The sequence below is a fragment of the Balaenoptera physalus genome (genome assembly GCF_965194825.1).
Source record: "Balaenoptera physalus genome assembly, contig: HAP1_SCAFFOLD_305, whole genome shotgun sequence".
NCBI classification, from domain to species: Eukaryota; Metazoa; Chordata; class Mammalia; order Artiodactyla; family Balaenopteridae; genus Balaenoptera; species Balaenoptera physalus.
In genome coordinates this window covers 437,332-455,486 of record NW_028126350.1, presented here as the reverse complement: position 1 = coordinate 455,486, position 18,155 = coordinate 437,332, and the positions used below count along the sequence as shown (strand labels likewise).

The following is an 18,155-nucleotide window of genomic DNA, read 5'->3' as shown; positions in this document are numbered from 1 at the left end:
TCTCAATGCTCCATGGCCCCTTTCATCACAATGCTCGATGAACCCAGTCATCACAATGTTCCCTGTCCTTTTCATGACAATGCTCCATGGGCCCTCTCATCACAATGCTCCATGCCCTTGTCATCAAAATGCTCCAGAACTCTTGTCATCATAATGCTCCATGCCAATGTCATCAAAATGCCCCATGACACTTGTCATCACAATGCTCCATGGCCTTTGTCATCACAATGTTCCATGGCCCCTGTCATCACAGTGCTCCATGATACCTTTCATAAAAATCTAGATGACCACTGACATCACAATGCCGCATGACAGATGTCATCACAATTCGCCATGGTCCTTTTCATTACAATACTCCATGGCCTTTGTCATCACAATGTTCCATGGTCCCTGTCATCACAGTGCTCCATGATACCTTTCATCACAATCTAGATGACCACTGTCATCACAAACCCCCATGAGATAGGGCATCACAATTCGCCATGGTCCTTGTCATCACAATGTTCCATTAACCGTGTCATCACAGGGTTCCAGGAAACTTGTCATAACAATGATCCATGATCACATTCATCACAATGCTCCATGAACCCTGTCATCTCAAAGCTCCATAGCCTTTGTGTTCACAATGCTCCATGGTCCCTGTCATCACAGTGAACCATTACCCCTTTTTTCACAACGCTCCAAGACCGCTGTCATCACAATGCCCCATGACTCCTGCCATCACAAATCTCCAAGGCCTCTCTTACCAAAAAGCTCCATGATCCCTGTCAGCACAACGTTCCATGACACTTTTCATCACAATGCTCCATGAACCCTGTCATCACAAAGTTCTCTGCCCATATCATCACAATGCTCCTTGTCACCTTTAATCACAATGCTCCATGCCCTTTCATCACAATGCTTCAGAATTCTTGTCATCGCAAAGTTTCTTGAACGTGTCATCACAATTCTCCGTGACACTTGTCATCACAAAGCTCCATGACCCCTGTCTTCTCAATGATCCATGACTCCTTTCCTCACTGTGCTCCAGTACCTTTTTCATCACAATGCTCCATGCCATTGTCAGCACAATGCTCCTTGGACCCTGTCATCAAAATGCTCCATCCCCTTTTCATCACAATGCTCCAGATATCCTATCATTACAATGCTCCATGCCCGTGTCAACACAATGCTCCTTGACCCTTGTTATCAAAATGCATTATGAACCTTGCTCTCAGAATGTTCCATGACCCCGTCATCAAAATGATCCATGACTGTTGTCATCACAATGCTGCATGATACATTTCATCCCAATTCTCTGTGACCGCTGTCATCACAAGGCTCCAGGATAATTTTCATCACAATGCTCCATGCCCCCTGTTATCACAGTGCCCCATAACCCCTGTAATCACAATGCTGCATGACCCTGTCATCACAGTGCTACATGAGCCCTGTCATCACATTGTTCCATGGCCTATGTATTCACAATGCTCCATGGACCCTGTAATCACACTGCTCCATGTTCCCTTTCAACACAATGCTCCATGACCCCTGTCATCACAACCTTCCATGAAAGTTGTCATCAAAATGCTCCATGACCCAGGTCACCACAACTTTCCCTGCTCTTTTCATCACAATGCTCCATGACCCTTGTAATCACAATGGTACGTGGCCTTGTCATCACAAATTTCCATGGCCTCTGTCATCACCATGCTCCATGGTCTTTCTCATCACAATGGTCTATGACCCCTGTTCTCACAATGATTGATGACCATTGTCATCACAATGCGCCAAGGCTCCTGTCATCACAATGCCTCATTGTCTTTGTAATCACAGTGCTCAACGACCACTGTCATATAAATACTCCATGTGGTTGTCATCACACTGCTCCAGGTTTGTGGTCATCACCATGCTTCATGACCCGTGTCATCACAATGCTCCATGAATCTTGTCTTCACAATGCTCTATGGCCTTTGTAATCACAGTGCTCCGTGACCCCTGTCAACACATTGCCTGATGAACCCTGTCATCAAAATGCTAAATGGCACTTGTCATCACAATGCTCTATGACACCTGTCATCACTATTCTCCATGTCACTTGTTATCACAATGCTCCATGGACCCTGTAATCACAGTACTCCATGACCCCTTTCATCACAATGCCCAATGCCACCTCTCATCACAATTCTCCATGGCATTTGTCATCACGATGAACCATGACACCTGTCATCACAATGCTCCATGACACTTGTCATCACAATGCTCGATGGCCCTTGTCATCCCAATATTCCTTGGTGCTTTTCATCGCAATGCTCCATGACAACTTTCATCAAAATACTCCAAGATTTGTTTCCTCACAATGCTCCATAGCCCTTGTCATTACAAATCCACATGATCCCTTTCATCACAATTCTCCATGGCAACTTACATAAAAATGCTCCATGCCCCTGTCATCACAATGCCCAATGATACCTGTTTTTACAATGATCCATGACCGTTGTCATCACAAGGCTCCATGTCCTTTGTATTGACAATGCTCCATGGTCCTTGTCATCACAATGCTCCGTGGTGCTTTTCATCGCAAGGCTCCATGACTGCTTTCAGCACAATGCCCCATGACCCCTGTCATCACGATGCTCCATGGCCTTTGTCATCACAATTCTCCATGAAACATTTCCTCACAATGCCCCAGTACGCCTTTCATCCAAATTCCCCATGGCCACTGTCATCACAATTCTCCATGACCCTGTCATCGTAATGGTCCATGACCCATTTCCTCTCAATACTCCATGACACCTGTCATCACAATGCTCCATGGCCTTTATCATCACAATGCTCCATGGCCCCTGTAATCACAATGCTCCATGACCCGTTTCATCTCAATGCTCCATGACCTCACTCATCACAATGCCCCATGAACCTTGTAATCACAATGCTCCATGGCCCTTGTCATCACAATGCTCCAAGCCTTTGTCATCACACTGCTCCATGGCCCCTGTAATCACAATGCTCCAGATATCCTATCATTACAATGCTCCCTGCCCGTGTCATCACAATGCTCATTGCCATTGTCATCAAAATGCTCCATGTCCCCTGTAATCACAATGCTCCATGCCCTTGTCATCACAATGCTCCAGAACACTTGTCATCATAATACTCCATTCCCCTGTCATCCCATTGCTCATTAACACTTGTCATCAAAATTTTCCTTGGCCTTTGTCTTCACCGTGCTCCTTGATACCTTTAATCAAAATTCTACATGACCACTGTCATCAAAATGCAAGATGACCAATATCATCACAATGCCCCATGACACGTGTCATCACAATTCGCATTGGTCCTTGTCATCTCAATGCTGTAGGAACCGTGTCATCACTAGGTTCCACGACACTTGTCTTCACAGTGATCCATGACCACTTTCATCACAATGCTCCATGAACTCTGTTATCTCAATGCTCCATGGCCTTTGTATTCACAATGCTCCATTGTCCCGATAATGGCGTTTCTCCAAGAACACTTTCATCACAATGCTCTTTGACCACTGTCACCATAACGCCCCATGACGTCTCTCATCACTGTGCTCCAAGGCCACTCTCATCAAAATGCTCCATGATCTGTGTCAGCACAATATTGCATGACACTTGTCATCACAATGCTCCATGATCCCTGTAATCACAATGATCCTTGCCAATGTCATCACAATGCTCCATGTCTCCTGTAATCACAATGCTCCATGCCGTTGTCATCAGAAGGGTTCAGAACACTTGTCATTATAATGCTCCATGCCAATGTCATCATAATGCCCCATGACACTTGTCTTCACAATGATCCATTACCACTTTCACCACAAAGCTCCATGAACCCTGTCATCTTAATGCTCCATAGCCATTGTATTCACAATGCTCCATGGCCCCTGTAATCACAGTGCTCCATGACCCCTTTCACCACAATGCTCCAAGACCGCTGTCATCACAATGCAAGATGACCAATGTCATCGCAATGCCCCATGACACGTGTCATCACAATTCGCCTTGGCCCTTGTCATCTCAATGCTATAGGAACCGTGTCATCACTAGGTTCCAGGACACTTGTCATCACAGTGATCCATGACCGCTTTAATCACAATGCTCCATGAACTCTGTTATCTCATTGCTCCATGGCCTTTGTATTCACAATGCTCCATGGCCCCTGTAATCACAGTGCTCCATGACCCCTTTCACCACAATGCTCCATGACCCCTGTCATCACAATGTTCTCTGCCCATATCATCACAATGCTCCTTGTCACCTTTTATCACAATGCTCCATGGCCTTTCATCACAATGCTCCAGAATTCTTGTCATCGCAATGTTCCTTGACCGTGTCATCAAAATGCTCCATGACCCTTGTCATCACAAAGCTCCATGACCCCTGTCATCACAATGATCCATGACTCCTTTCCTCACAGTGCTCCAGTACCCTTTTCATCACAATGCTCCATGCCATTGTCAGCACAATGCTCCTTGGACCCTGTCATCAAAATGCTCCATCCCCTTTTCATCACAATGCTCCAGATATCCTATCACTACAATGCTCCATGCCCGTGTCAACACAATACTCCATGAACCCTGTCATCAAAATGCTTTATGAAACTTGTTATCAGAATGTTACATGACCCCTGTCATCAAAATGATCCATGACCGTTGTCATCAAAATGCTGCATGATACCTTTTATCGTAATTCTCTGTGACCTCTGTCATCACAATGCTCCAAGACAATTTTCATCACAATGCTCCATACCCCTGTCATCACAGTGCCCCATAACACCTGTAATCACAATACTGCCTGGACCCTGTAATAACACTGCTCCATGTTCCCTTTCAACACAATGCTCCATGACCCCTGTCACCACAAGGTTCCCAGCCCTTGTCATCACAATGCTCTATTACCCATGTAATCACAGTGGTACATGGCCTTCTCATCACAATGTTCCATGGCCTCTGTCATCTCCATGCTCCATGGTCTTTCTCATCACAATGCTCTATGACTCCTGTCAACACAATGCTTGATGACCATTGTCATCACAATTCTCCAAGGCCCCAGTCATCAAAATGCCTCATGGTCTTTGTAATCACAATGCTCAATAACCCCTGTCATCACAATGCTACATGCCGTTGTCATCACAATGCTCCATGGCCACTGTAATCACAATGCTCCATGCCCTTGTCATCACAATGCTCCAGAACACTTGTCATCATAATACTCCATTCCCGTTTCATCCCATTGCTCAATGACCCTTGTCATCAAAATGTTCCTTGGACTTTGTCATCACTGTGCTCCATGATACCTTTAATCAAAACTCTACATGACCACTGTCATCACAATGCAAGATGACCAATGTCATCACAATGCCCCATGACACGTGTCATCACAATTCGCCTTGGCCCTTGTCATCTCAATGCTATAGGAACCGTGTCATCACTAGGTTCCAGGACACTTGTCATCACAGTGATCCATGACCGCTTTCATCACAATGCTCCATGAACTCTGTTATCTCATTGCTCCATGGCCTTTGTATTCACAATGCTCCATGGCCCCTGTAATCACAGTGCTCCATGACCCCTTTCACCACAATGCTCCATGACCCCTGTCATCACAATGTTCTCTGCCCATATCATCACAATGCTCCTTGTCACCTTTTATCACAATGCTCCATGGCCTTTCATCACAATGCTCCAGAATTCTTGTCATCGCAATGTTCCTTGACCGTGTCATCAAAATGCTCCATGACCCTTGTCATCACAAAGCTCCATGACCCCTGTCATCACAATGATCCATGACTCCTTTCCTCACAGTGCTCCAGTACCCTTTTCATCACAATGCTCCATGCCATTGTCAGCACAATGCTCCTTGGACCCTGTCATCAAAATGCTCCATCCCCTTTTCATCACAATGCTCCAGATATCCTATCACTACAAGGCTCCATGCCCGTGTCAACACAATACTCCATGAACACTGTCATCAAAATGCTTTATGAACCTTGTTATCAGAATGTTCCATGACCCCTGTCATCAAAATGATCCATGACCGTTGTCATCAAAATGGTGCATGATACCTTTTATCGCAATTCTCTGTGACCTCTGTCATCACAATGCTCCAAGACAATTTTCATCACAATGCTCCATACCCCTGTCATCACAGTGCCCCATAACACCTGTAATCACAATACTGCCTGGACCCTGTAATAACACTGCTCCATGTTCCCTTTCAACACAATGCTCCATGACCCCTGTCATCACAATGTTCCATGAAAGTTCTCATCAAAATGCTCCATGACCCTGGTCACCACAAGGTTCCCAGCCCTTGTCATCACAATGCTCTATTACCCATGTAATCACAATGGTACATGGCCTTCTCATCACAATGTTCCATGGCCTCTGTCATCACCATGCTCCATGGTCTTTCTCATCACAATGCTCTATGACTCCTGTCAACACAATGCTTGATGACCATTGTCATCACAATTCTCCAAGGCCCCTGTCATCAAAATGCCTCATGGTCTTTGTAATCACAATGCTCAATAACCCCTGTCATCACAATGCTACATGCCGTTGTCATCACAATGCTCCATGGCCACTGTAATCAAAATGCTCCATGCCCTTGTCATCACAATGCTCCAGAACACTTGTCATCATAATACTCCATTCCCGTTTCATCCCATTGCTCAATGACCCTTGTCATCAAAATGTTCCTTGGACTTTGTCATCACTGTGCTCCATGATACCTTTAATCAAAACTCTACATGACCACTGTCATCACAATGCAAGATAACAAATGTCATCACAATGCCACATGACACGTGTCATCACAATTCGCCTTGGCACTTGTCATCTCAATGCTGTAGGAACCGTGTCATCACTAGGTTCCAGGACACTTGTCATCACAGTGATCCATGACCACTTTCATCACAATGCTCGAAGAACTCTGTTATCTCAATGCTCCATTGTCCCGATAATCGCATTGCTCCATTAACACTTTCATCACAATGCTCCTTGTCCACTGTTACCATAATGCCCCATGACGTCTCTCATCACTGTGCTCCAAGGCCACTCTCATCAAAATGCTCCATGATCTGTGTCAGCACAATATTGCATGACACTTGTCATCACAATGCTCCATGATCCCTGTAATCACAATGATCCCTGCCAATGTCATCACAATGCTCCATGTCTCCTGTAATCACAATGCTCCATGCCCTTGTCATCAGAAGTCTTCAGAGCTCTTGTCATTATAATGCTCCATGCCAATGTCATCAAAATGCCCCATGACACTTGTCTTCAAAATGATCCATTACCACTTTCATCACAATGCTCCATGACCCCTGTCATCTCAATGCTCCATAGCCTTTGTATTCACAATGCTCCATGGCCCCTGTAATCACAGTGCTCCATGACCCCTTTCACCACAGTGCTCCAAGACCGCTGTCATCACAATGCCCCATCACGCCTGCCATTACAAATCTCCAAGCCCAATCTTACCAAAAAGCTCCATGATCCCAGTCAGCACAATGTTCCATGACACTTTTCATCACAATGCTCCATGACCCCTGTCATCACAAAGTTCTCTGCCCATATCATCACAATGCTCCTTGTCTCCTATAATCACGATGCTCCATGGCCTTTCATCACAATGCTCCAGAATTCTTCTCATCGCAATTTTCTTTGACCGTGTCATCACAATGCTCCATGACCCTTGTTATCACAAAGCTCCATGACCCCTGTCAGCACAATGATCCATGACTCCTTACCTCACAGTGCTCCAGTACCCTTTTCATCACAATGCTCCATGCCATTGTCAGCACAATGATCTTTGGACCCTGTCATCAAAATGCTCCATCCCATTTTCATCAGAATGCTCCAGATATCCTATCATTACAATGCTCCATGCCCGTGTCATCATAATGCTACATGCCGTTGTCATCACATGCTCCATGGCCCCTGTATTCACAATGCTACTGGCCCTTGTCATCACAATGCTCCAGAACACTTGTCATCATAATACTCTATTCTCGTCTCATCCCATTGCTCAATGACACTTGTCATCAAAATGTTCCTTGGCCTTTGTCATCACAGTGCTCCATGATACTTTTAATCAAAATTCTACATGACCACTGTCATCACAATGCAAGATGACCAATGTCATCACAATGCCCCATGACACGTGTCATCACAATTCCCCTTGGACCTTGTCATCTCAATGTTGTAGGCACCGTGTCATCACTAGGTTCCAGGACAGTTGGCATCACAGTGATCCATGACCAATTTTCAACACAATGCTCCATGACCCCTGTCATCACAAAGTTCTCTGCCCATATCATCACAATGCTCCTTGTCACCTTTTATCACAATGCTCCATGCCCTTTCATCACAATGCTCCAGAATTCTTTTCATCGCAATGTTCCTTGACCGTGTCATCAAAATGCTCCATGAACCTTGTCATCACAAAGCTCCATGACCCCTGTCATCACAATGATCCATGACTCCTTTCCTCACAGTGCTCCAGTACCCTTTTCATCACAATGCTCCATGCCATTGTCAGCACAATGCTCCTTGGACCCTGTCATCAAAATGCTCCATCCCCTTTTCATCACAATGCTTCAGATATCCTATCACTACAATGCTCCATGCCCGTGTCAACACAATACTCCATGACCCCTGTCATCAAAATGCTTTATGAACCTTCTTATCAGAATGTTCCATGACCCCTGTAATCACAATGCTCCATGCCCTTGTCATCACAAGGCTCCAGAACTCTTGTCATCATAATCCTCCATGTCTGTTTCATCACCATGCTCCATGACACTTTTCATAACAATGCTCATTTAGCCCCTTTCATTACTGTGCTCCCTAATAACTTTAATCACATTTCTAGATGACCACTGCCATCACAATGCCCCATGACATTGTCAGCACAATTCGCCATGACCAATGTCATCACCATGCTCCATGAACTATGTCATTACTGGGTCCCAGGACACTTGTCATCACAATGATCCATTACCACTTTCAGCACAATGCTCCATGACCACTGTCATCTCAATGCTCCATGGCCTTTGTATTCACAATGCTCCATGGCCCCTGTAATCACCGTGCTCCATAACACCTTTCATCATAATGCTCCAAGACCACTGCCATCTCAATGCCCCATGACGCCTGTCATCACAATTCTCCAAGGCCCCTCTCATCACTATGCTCCATGACACTTGTCATCACATTGCTCCATAACACCTGTCATCACAGTGTTCGCTTACCATGTCATCACAATGCTCCATGTCCCCTATAATCACAATGCTCCATGCCTTTTTCCTCACCATGCTGCAGAATTCTTGTCATCACAATGTTCCATGACTGTGTCATCACAATGCTACATGAACCTGGTCATCACCGTTCTCCATGACCTTTGTCATCACAATGCTCTATGTCGCTTTTCATCACAATTCTCAATGACCACTTTAACCACTATGCACGCTGACCATTTTCATCACATTTCTCTATAGTCATTAAAATTCCCCATGGCTTCTTTCTTCACAATGCTCCATGATGCCTGTCATCACAATGCTCCATGGCTTTTGTTATCACAATGCTGCAGGACCAGTTTCATCACAATACTCCATCCCCCTTGTCATCACGGTGCACAATGAAACCTTTCATTACAATGCTCCATGACACTTGTCATCACAATGCCTCATGGCCTTTATCGTCACAATGCTCCCAGGCACTTTTCATCACGATGTTCCATGAAAACTTTAATCACATTGCTCCATGACCATTTTCATCACAATTGTCTGTACCCTTGTCAACACAATGCTGAATAATCACAGTCATCACAATTCTCCATGACTGCTATCATCACAATAATCCAGGACAAGTTTCATAACAATGCTTCATGCCGCCAGTCATCACAGTGCTCCATGATACCTTTCATCACAATTCCTAGATGATCAAGGTCATCACATTGCCCCATGACACCTGTCATCACAATTCGCTATGACCCTTGTCATCACAATACTCGATGAACCGTGTCATCACAGTGTTCCAGGACACATGTCATCACAATGATCCATGACTACTTTCATCACAATGCTCCAATACACCTGTCATCACAATGCTCCATTTCCCCTCTTATCATATTGCTCCATGATCTCTTTCTTCACAATGCTCCATGACCACTGTCATCACCATGCCTCATGACGCCTGTCATCTCAATGCTCCATGGCCACTTTCATCACAATGCTCCATGAACCCAGTCATCACAATGTTCCCTGCCCTTTTCATCACAATGCTCCATGGGCCCTGTCATCACAATGCTCTATGCCCTTGTCATCAAAATGCTCCAGAATTCTTGTCATCATAATGCTCCATGCCAATATCATCAAAATGCCCCATGACACTTGTCATCACAATGCTCCATGGCCTTTGTCATCACAATGTTCCATGGTCCCTGTAATCACAGTGCTCCCTGATACCTTTCATCACAATTCTAGATGACCACTGTCACCACAATGCCCCATGACTGATGTCATCACAATTCGCATGGTCCTTGTCATCACAATGCTCCATGAACCGTGTCATCACAAGGTTCCAGGACACTTGTCATCACAATGATCCATGATCACTTTCATCACAATGCTCCATGAAACCTGTCATCTCAATGCTCCATAGCCTTTGTATTCACAATGCTCCATGGCCCCTGTAATCACAGTGCTCTATGACCCATTTCATCAAAATGCCCCAAGACCGCTGTCATCACAATGCCCCATGACACCTGCCATCACACTTGTCATCACAAAGCTCCATGACCCCTGTCATCACAAAGTTCTCTGCCCATATCATCACAATGCTCCTTGTCACCTTTAATCACAATGCTCCATGCCCTTTCATCACAATGCTCCAGAATTCTTGTTATCACAATGATCCTTGACCGTGTCATTACAATGCTCCATGACCCTTGTCATCACAAACCTCCATGACCCCTGTCATCACAATGATCCATGACTCCTTTCCTCACAGTGCTCCAGTACCCTTTTCATCACAATGTTCCATGCCATTGTAAGCTCAATGATCTTTGGACCCTGTCATCAAAATGCTCCATCCCCTTTTCATCAGAATGCTCCAGATATCCTATCATTACAATGCTCCATGCCCGTGTCATCACAATGCTCCATGCCGTTGTCATCACAATGCTCCATGGCCCTGTAATCACAATGTTCCATACCCTTGTCATCACAATGCTCCAGAACAGTTGTCATCATAATACTCCAATCCCGTGTCATCCCATTGCTCAATGACACTTGTCATCAAAATGTTCCTTGGTCTTTGTCATCACAGTGCTCCATGATACCTTTAATCAAAATTCTATATGACCACTGTCATCACAATGCAAGATGACCAATGTCATCACAATGCCCCATGACACGTGTCATCACAATTCGCCTTGGCCCTTGTCATCTAAATGCTGTAGGAACCGTGTCATCACTAGGTTCCAGGACACTTGTCATCACAGTGATCCATGACCACTTTAATTACAATGCTCCAGGAACTCTGTTATCTCAATGCTCCATGGCCTTTGTATTCACAATGCTCCATTGTCCCGATAATCGCGTAGCTCCATGAACACTTTCATCATAATGCTCCTTGACCACTGTCACCATAATGCCCCATGACGTCTCTCATCACTGTGCTCCAAGGCCACTCTCATCAAAATGCTCCATGATCTGTGTCTGCACAATATTGCATGACACTTGTCATCACAATGCTCCATGATCCTTGTAATCACAATGATCCCTGCCAATGTCATCACAATGATCCATGACAGATGTCATCACAATTCGCCATGGTCTTGTCATTACAATGCTCCATGAACCGTGTCATCACAAGGTTCCAGGACACTTGTCATCACAATGATCCATGATCACATTCATCACAATGCTCCAGGAACCCTGTCATCTCCATGCTCCATAGCCTTTGTATTCACAATGCTCCATGGTCCCTCTCATCACAGTGCTCCTTGACTCCTTTTATCACAATGCTCCAAGACCGCTCTCATCACAATGCCCCATGACGCCTGCCATCACAAGTCTCCAAGGCCTCTCTTAACAAAAATCTCCATGATCCCTGTCAGCACAATGTTCCATGACACTTTTCAGCACAATGCTCCATGACCCCTGTCATCACAAAGTTCTCTGCCCATATCATCACAATTCTCCTTGTCACCTTTAATCACAATGCTCCATTCCCTTTCATCACAATGCTCCTGAATTCTTGTCATCGCAATGTTCCTTGACCGTGTCATCACAATGCTCCATGACCCTTGTCATCACAAAGCTCCATGACCCCTGTCATCATAATGATCCATGACTCCTCTCCTCACAGTGCTCCAGTACCCTTTTCATCACAATGCTCCATGGCATTGTCAGCACAATGCTCCTTGGACACTGTCATCAAAATCCTCCATCCCCTTTTCATCACAATGCTCCCGATATCCTGTCACTACAATGCTCCATGCCCGTGTCAACACAATGCTCCATGACCCGTGTCATCAAAATGCTTTATGAACCTTGTTATCAGAATGTTCCATGACCCCTGTCATCAGAATGATCCATGACCATTGTCATCACAATGGTACATAGCCTTCTCATCACAAAGTTCCATGGCCTCTGTCATCACCAAGCTCCATGGTCTTTCTCATCACAATGCTCTATGACCCCTGTCAGCACAATGCTTTATGAAGTTTGTTTTCAAAATGCACCATGACCGCTGTCATCAAAATAATCCATGACCGTTTTCATCACAATGCTGCATGATACCTTTCATCCTGTTTCTCTGTGACCGCTGTCATTAGGATGCTCCAGGACAATATTCATCTCAATGCCCCATGCCCCCTGTAATCAGAGTGCCCCATAACACCTGTCATCACAATGCTCCATGACCCTGTCATCAGAATGCTACATGAGCCTGTCATCACATTGTTCCATGGCCTATGTATTCACAATGCTCCATGGACCCTGTAATCACAGTGCTCCATGTTCCCTTTCAACAGAATGTCCCATGACCCCAGTCACCACAAGGTTCCCTGCCCTTGTCATCACAATGCTCCATGACCCTTGGAATCACAATGGTACATGGCCTTGTCATCACAATGTTCCATGGCCTCTGTCATCCCTATGCTCCATGGTCTTTCTCATCACAATGCTCTATGACCCCTGTCATCAAAATGCTTGATGACCATTGTCATCACAATGCTCCAAGGCCCCGTTCATCACAATGCCTCATGGTTTTGGAATCACAATGCTCAATGATCCCTGTCATCACAATGCTCCATGCCATTGTCATGACAATGCCCCATGGCCCCTGTAATCACAATGCTCCATGGCCCTTGTCATCACAATGCTCGATGACCTGTGTCATCACAGTGTTCCAGGACACATGTCATCACAATCATCCATGACTTCTTTTATCACATTGCTCCAATACACCTGGCATCACAATGCTCCATGGTCCCTGTTATCATATTGCTCCATGATCTCTTTCATCACAATGCTCCATGACCAGTGTCATCACCATGCCTCATGACGCCTGTCATCTCAATGCTCCATGGCCCCTTTCATCACAATGCTCCATGAACCCAGTCATCACAATGTTCCCTGCCCTTTTCATCACAATGCTCCATGGGCCATGTCATCACAATGTTCCATGCCCTTGTCATCAAAATGCTCCAGAACCCTTGTCATCATAATGCTCCGTGCCAATGTCATTAAAATGCCCCATGACACTTGTCATCACCATGCTCCATGGCCTTTGTCAACACAATGTTCCATGGCCCCTGTCATCACAATGCTCCATGCCCTTGTCATCAAAATGCTCGAGAACTCTTGTCATCATAATGCTCCATGCCAAAGTCATCAAAATGCCCTATGACACTTGTCATCACAATGCTCCATGGCCTTTGTCATTACAATGTTCCATGGCCCCTGTCATCACAGTGCTCCATGATACCTTTCATCACAATTCTAGATGACCACTGTCATCACAATGCCCCATGACAGATGTCATCACAATTCGCCATGGTCCTTGTCATTACAATGCTCCATGAACCGTGTCATCACAAGGTTCCAGGACACTTGTCATCACAATGATCCATGATCACTTTCATCACAATGCTCCATGAACCCTGTCATCTCAATGCTCCATAGCCTTTGTATTCACAATGCTCCATGGCCCCTTGTCATCACAGTGCTCCATGACCCCTTTTATCCCAATGCTCCAAGACCGCTGTCATCACAATGCCCTATGACGCCTGCCATCACAAATCTCCAAGGCCTCTCTTACCAAAAAGCTCCATGATCCCTGTCAGCACAATGTTCCATGACACTTTTCATCACAATGCTCCATGACCCCTTTCATCACAATGTTCTCTGCCCATATCATCACAATGCTCCTTGTCACCTTTAATCACAATGCTCCATGCCCTTTCATCACAATGCTCCAGAATTCTTGTCATCGCAATGTTCCTTGACTGTGTCATCAGAATGCTCCATGACACTTGTCATCACAAAGCTCCATGACCCCTGTAATCACAATGATCCATGACTCCTTTCCTCACAGTGCTCCAGTACCATTTTTATAACAATCGTCCATGCCATTGTCAGCACAATGCTCCTTGAACCCTATCATCAAAATGCTCCATCCCCTTTTCATCACAATGCTCCAGATATCCTATCATTACAATGCTACATACGCGTGTCAACACAATGTTCCATGACCCCTCTCATCAAAATGCTTTATGAACCTTGTTATCAGAATGTTCCATGACCACTGTCATGAAAATGATCCACGACCGTTGTCATCACAATGCTGCATGATACCTTTCATCGCAATTCTCTGTGACCGCTGTCATCACAATGCTCCAGGAAAATTTTCATTACAATGCGCCATGCACCCTGTCATCACAGTGCCCCATAACACCTGTAATCACAATGCTCCATGGACCCTGTAATCACACTGCTCCATGTTCCCTTTCAACACAATGCTCCATGACCCCTGTCATCACAATGTTCCATGAAAGTTGTCATCAAAATGCTCCATGACCCCGGTCACCACAAGGTTCCCTGCCCTTGTCATCACAATGCTCTATGACCCTTGTAAACTCAATGGTACATGGCCTTATCATCACAATGTTCCATGTCCTCTGTCATCACCATGCTCCATGGTCTTTCTCATCACAATGCTCTATGACCCCTGTCATCACAATGCTTGATGACCATTGTCATCACAATGCTCCAAGGCCCCTGTCATCACAATGCATTATGGTCTTTGTAATCACAATGCTCAATGACCCCTGTCATCACAATGCTCCATGCCATTGTCATCACAATGCTCCAGAACACTTGTCATCATAATACTCCATTCCCGTTTCATTCCATTGCTCATTGACACTTGTCATCAAAATTTTCCTTGGCCGTTGTCATCACAGTACTCCATGATACCTTTAATCAAAACTCTACATGACCACTGTCATCACAATGCAAGATGACCAATGTCATCACAATGCCCCATGACACGTGTCATCACAATTCGCCTTGGCCCTTGTCATCTCAATGCTGTAGGAACCGTGTCATCACTAGGTTCCGGGACACTTGTCATCACAGTGATCCATGACCACTTTCATCACAATGCTCCATTAACTCTGTTATCTCAATGCTCCATGGCCTTTGTATTCACAATGCTCCATTGTCCCAATAATCACGTTGCTCCATGAACACTTTCATCACAATGCTCCTTGACCACTGTCACCTTAATGCCCCATGACGTCTGTCATTACTGTGCTCCAAGGCCACTCTCATCAAAATGCTCCATGATCTGTGTCAGCACAATATTGCATGACACATGTCATCACAATGCTCCATGATCCCTGTAATCACAATGATCCCTGCCAATGTCATCACAATGCTCCATGTCTCCTGTAATCACAATGCTCCATGCCCTTGTCATCACAATGCTCCAGGTCTGTTGTCATCACCATGCTTCATGCCCGTGTCATCACAATGCTCCATGAATCTTCTCTTCACAATGCTCCATGGCCCATGTCATCTCAATGCTCCATGACCCCTGTCATCACAATGCTCTATGGCCTTTGTAATCACAATGCTCCGTGACCCCTGTCAACACAATGCCTGATGACCCCTGTCATCAAAATGCTAAATGGCACTTGTCATCACAATGCTCTATGACGCCTGTCATCAGTATTCTCCATGTCACTTGTTATCACAATGCTCCATGGCCCCTGTAATCACAGTACTCCATGACCCCTTTCATCACAATGCCCAATGCCACCTCTCATCACAATTCTCCATGGCATTTGTCATCACGATACTCCATGACACCTGTCAGCACAATGCCCCATGACCCTTGTCGTCACAAAGCTCCATGACCCCAGTTATCACATTAATCCATGACTCTTTTCCTCACAGTGCTCCAGTACCATTTTCATCACAATTCTCCATGCCTTGTCAGCACAATGCTCCTTGGACACTGTCATCAAAATGCTCCATCCCCTTTTCATCACAATGCTCCAGATATCCTATCATTACAATGCTCCATGCCCGTGTCATCACAATGCTCCATGCCCTTGTCATCACAATGCTCCATGAACCATGTCATCACAGGGTCCCAGGACACTTGTCATCACAATGATCCATTACCACTTTCATCACAATGCTCCATGACCACTGTCATCTCAATGCTCCATGGCCATTGTATTCACAATGCTCTATGGCCCCTGTAATTACAGTGCTCCATAACACCTTTCATCATAATGCTCCATGACTACTGCCATCTCAATGACCCATGACGCCTGTCATCACAATTCTCCAAGGCCCCTCTCATCACAATGCTCCATGAAAATTGTCATCACATTGCTCCATAACACCTGTCATCACAGTGTTCCCTGCCCATGTCATCACAATGCTCCATGTCGCCTATAATCCAATGATCCATGCCTTTTTCCTCACAATGATCCAGAATTCTTGTCATCACAATGTTCCTTGACCGTGTCATTACAATGCTCCATGACCCTTGTCATCACAAAGCTCCCTGACCCCTGTCATCACAATGGTCCATGACTCCTTTCCTCACAGTGCTCCAGTACCCTTTCCATGACAATGCTCCATGCCATTGTCAGCACAATGCTCCTTGGACCCTGTCATCAAAATGCTCCATCCCCTTTTCATCACAATGCTCCAGATGTCCTATCATTACAATGCTCCATTCCCGTGTCAACACAATGCTCCATGACCCCTGTCATCAAAATGTTTTATGAACCTTTTTATCAGAATATTCCATGACCCCTGTCATCAAAATGATCCATGACCGTTGTCATCACAATGCTGCATGATACTTTTCATCCCAATTCTCTGTGACTGCTGTCATCACAATGCTCCAGGACAATTTTCATCACAATGCTCCATGCCCCCTGTCATCACAGTGCCCCATAACGCCTGTAATCACACTGCTCCATGTTCCCTTTCAACACAATGCTCCATGACCCCTTTCATCACAACGTTCCATGAAAGTTGTCATCAAAATGCTCCATGACCCCGGTCACCACAAGGTTCCCTGCCCTTGTCATCACAATGCTCCATGACCCTTGTAATCACAATGGTACATAGCCTTGTCATCACAAAGTTCCATGGCCTCTGTCATCACCAAGCTCCATGGTCTTTCTCATCACAATGCTCTATGACCCCTGTCAGCACAATGCTTTATGAAGTTTGTTTTCAAAATGCACCATGACCGCTGTCATCAAAATAATCCATGACCGTTTTCATCACAATGCTGCATGATACCTTTCATCCTGTTTCTCTGTGACCGCTGTCATTAGGATGCTCCAGGACAATATTCATCTCAATGCCCCATGCCCCCTGTAATCAGAGTGCCCCATAACACCTGTCATCACAATGCTCCATGACCCTGTCATCAGAATGCTACATGAGCCTGTCATCACATTGTTCCATGGCCTATGTATTCACAATGCTCCATGGACCCTGTAATCACAGTGCTCCATGTTCCCTTTCAACAGAATGTCCCATGACCCCAGTCACCACAAGGTTCCCTGCCCTTGTCATCACAATGCTCCATGACC

The 18,155-nt window shown here is 45.3% G+C and overlaps 1 long non-coding RNA gene across 1 annotated transcript in view; it reads right to left on the bottom strand.

Moving 5' to 3' along the window:
• The window catches only part of LOC309653484, a 202,891-nt gene extending 193,124 nt beyond the window's left edge, over nucleotides 1-9,767 (bottom strand). Inside the window, exon 1 of the long non-coding RNA XR_014259214.1 lies at nucleotides 9,366-9,767. This is a non-coding gene — a long non-coding RNA (uncharacterized lncRNA). The remainder of the gene's footprint in view (nucleotides 1-9,365) is intronic.
• Between the last annotated feature and the right edge of the window lie 8,388 nt (nucleotides 9,768-18,155).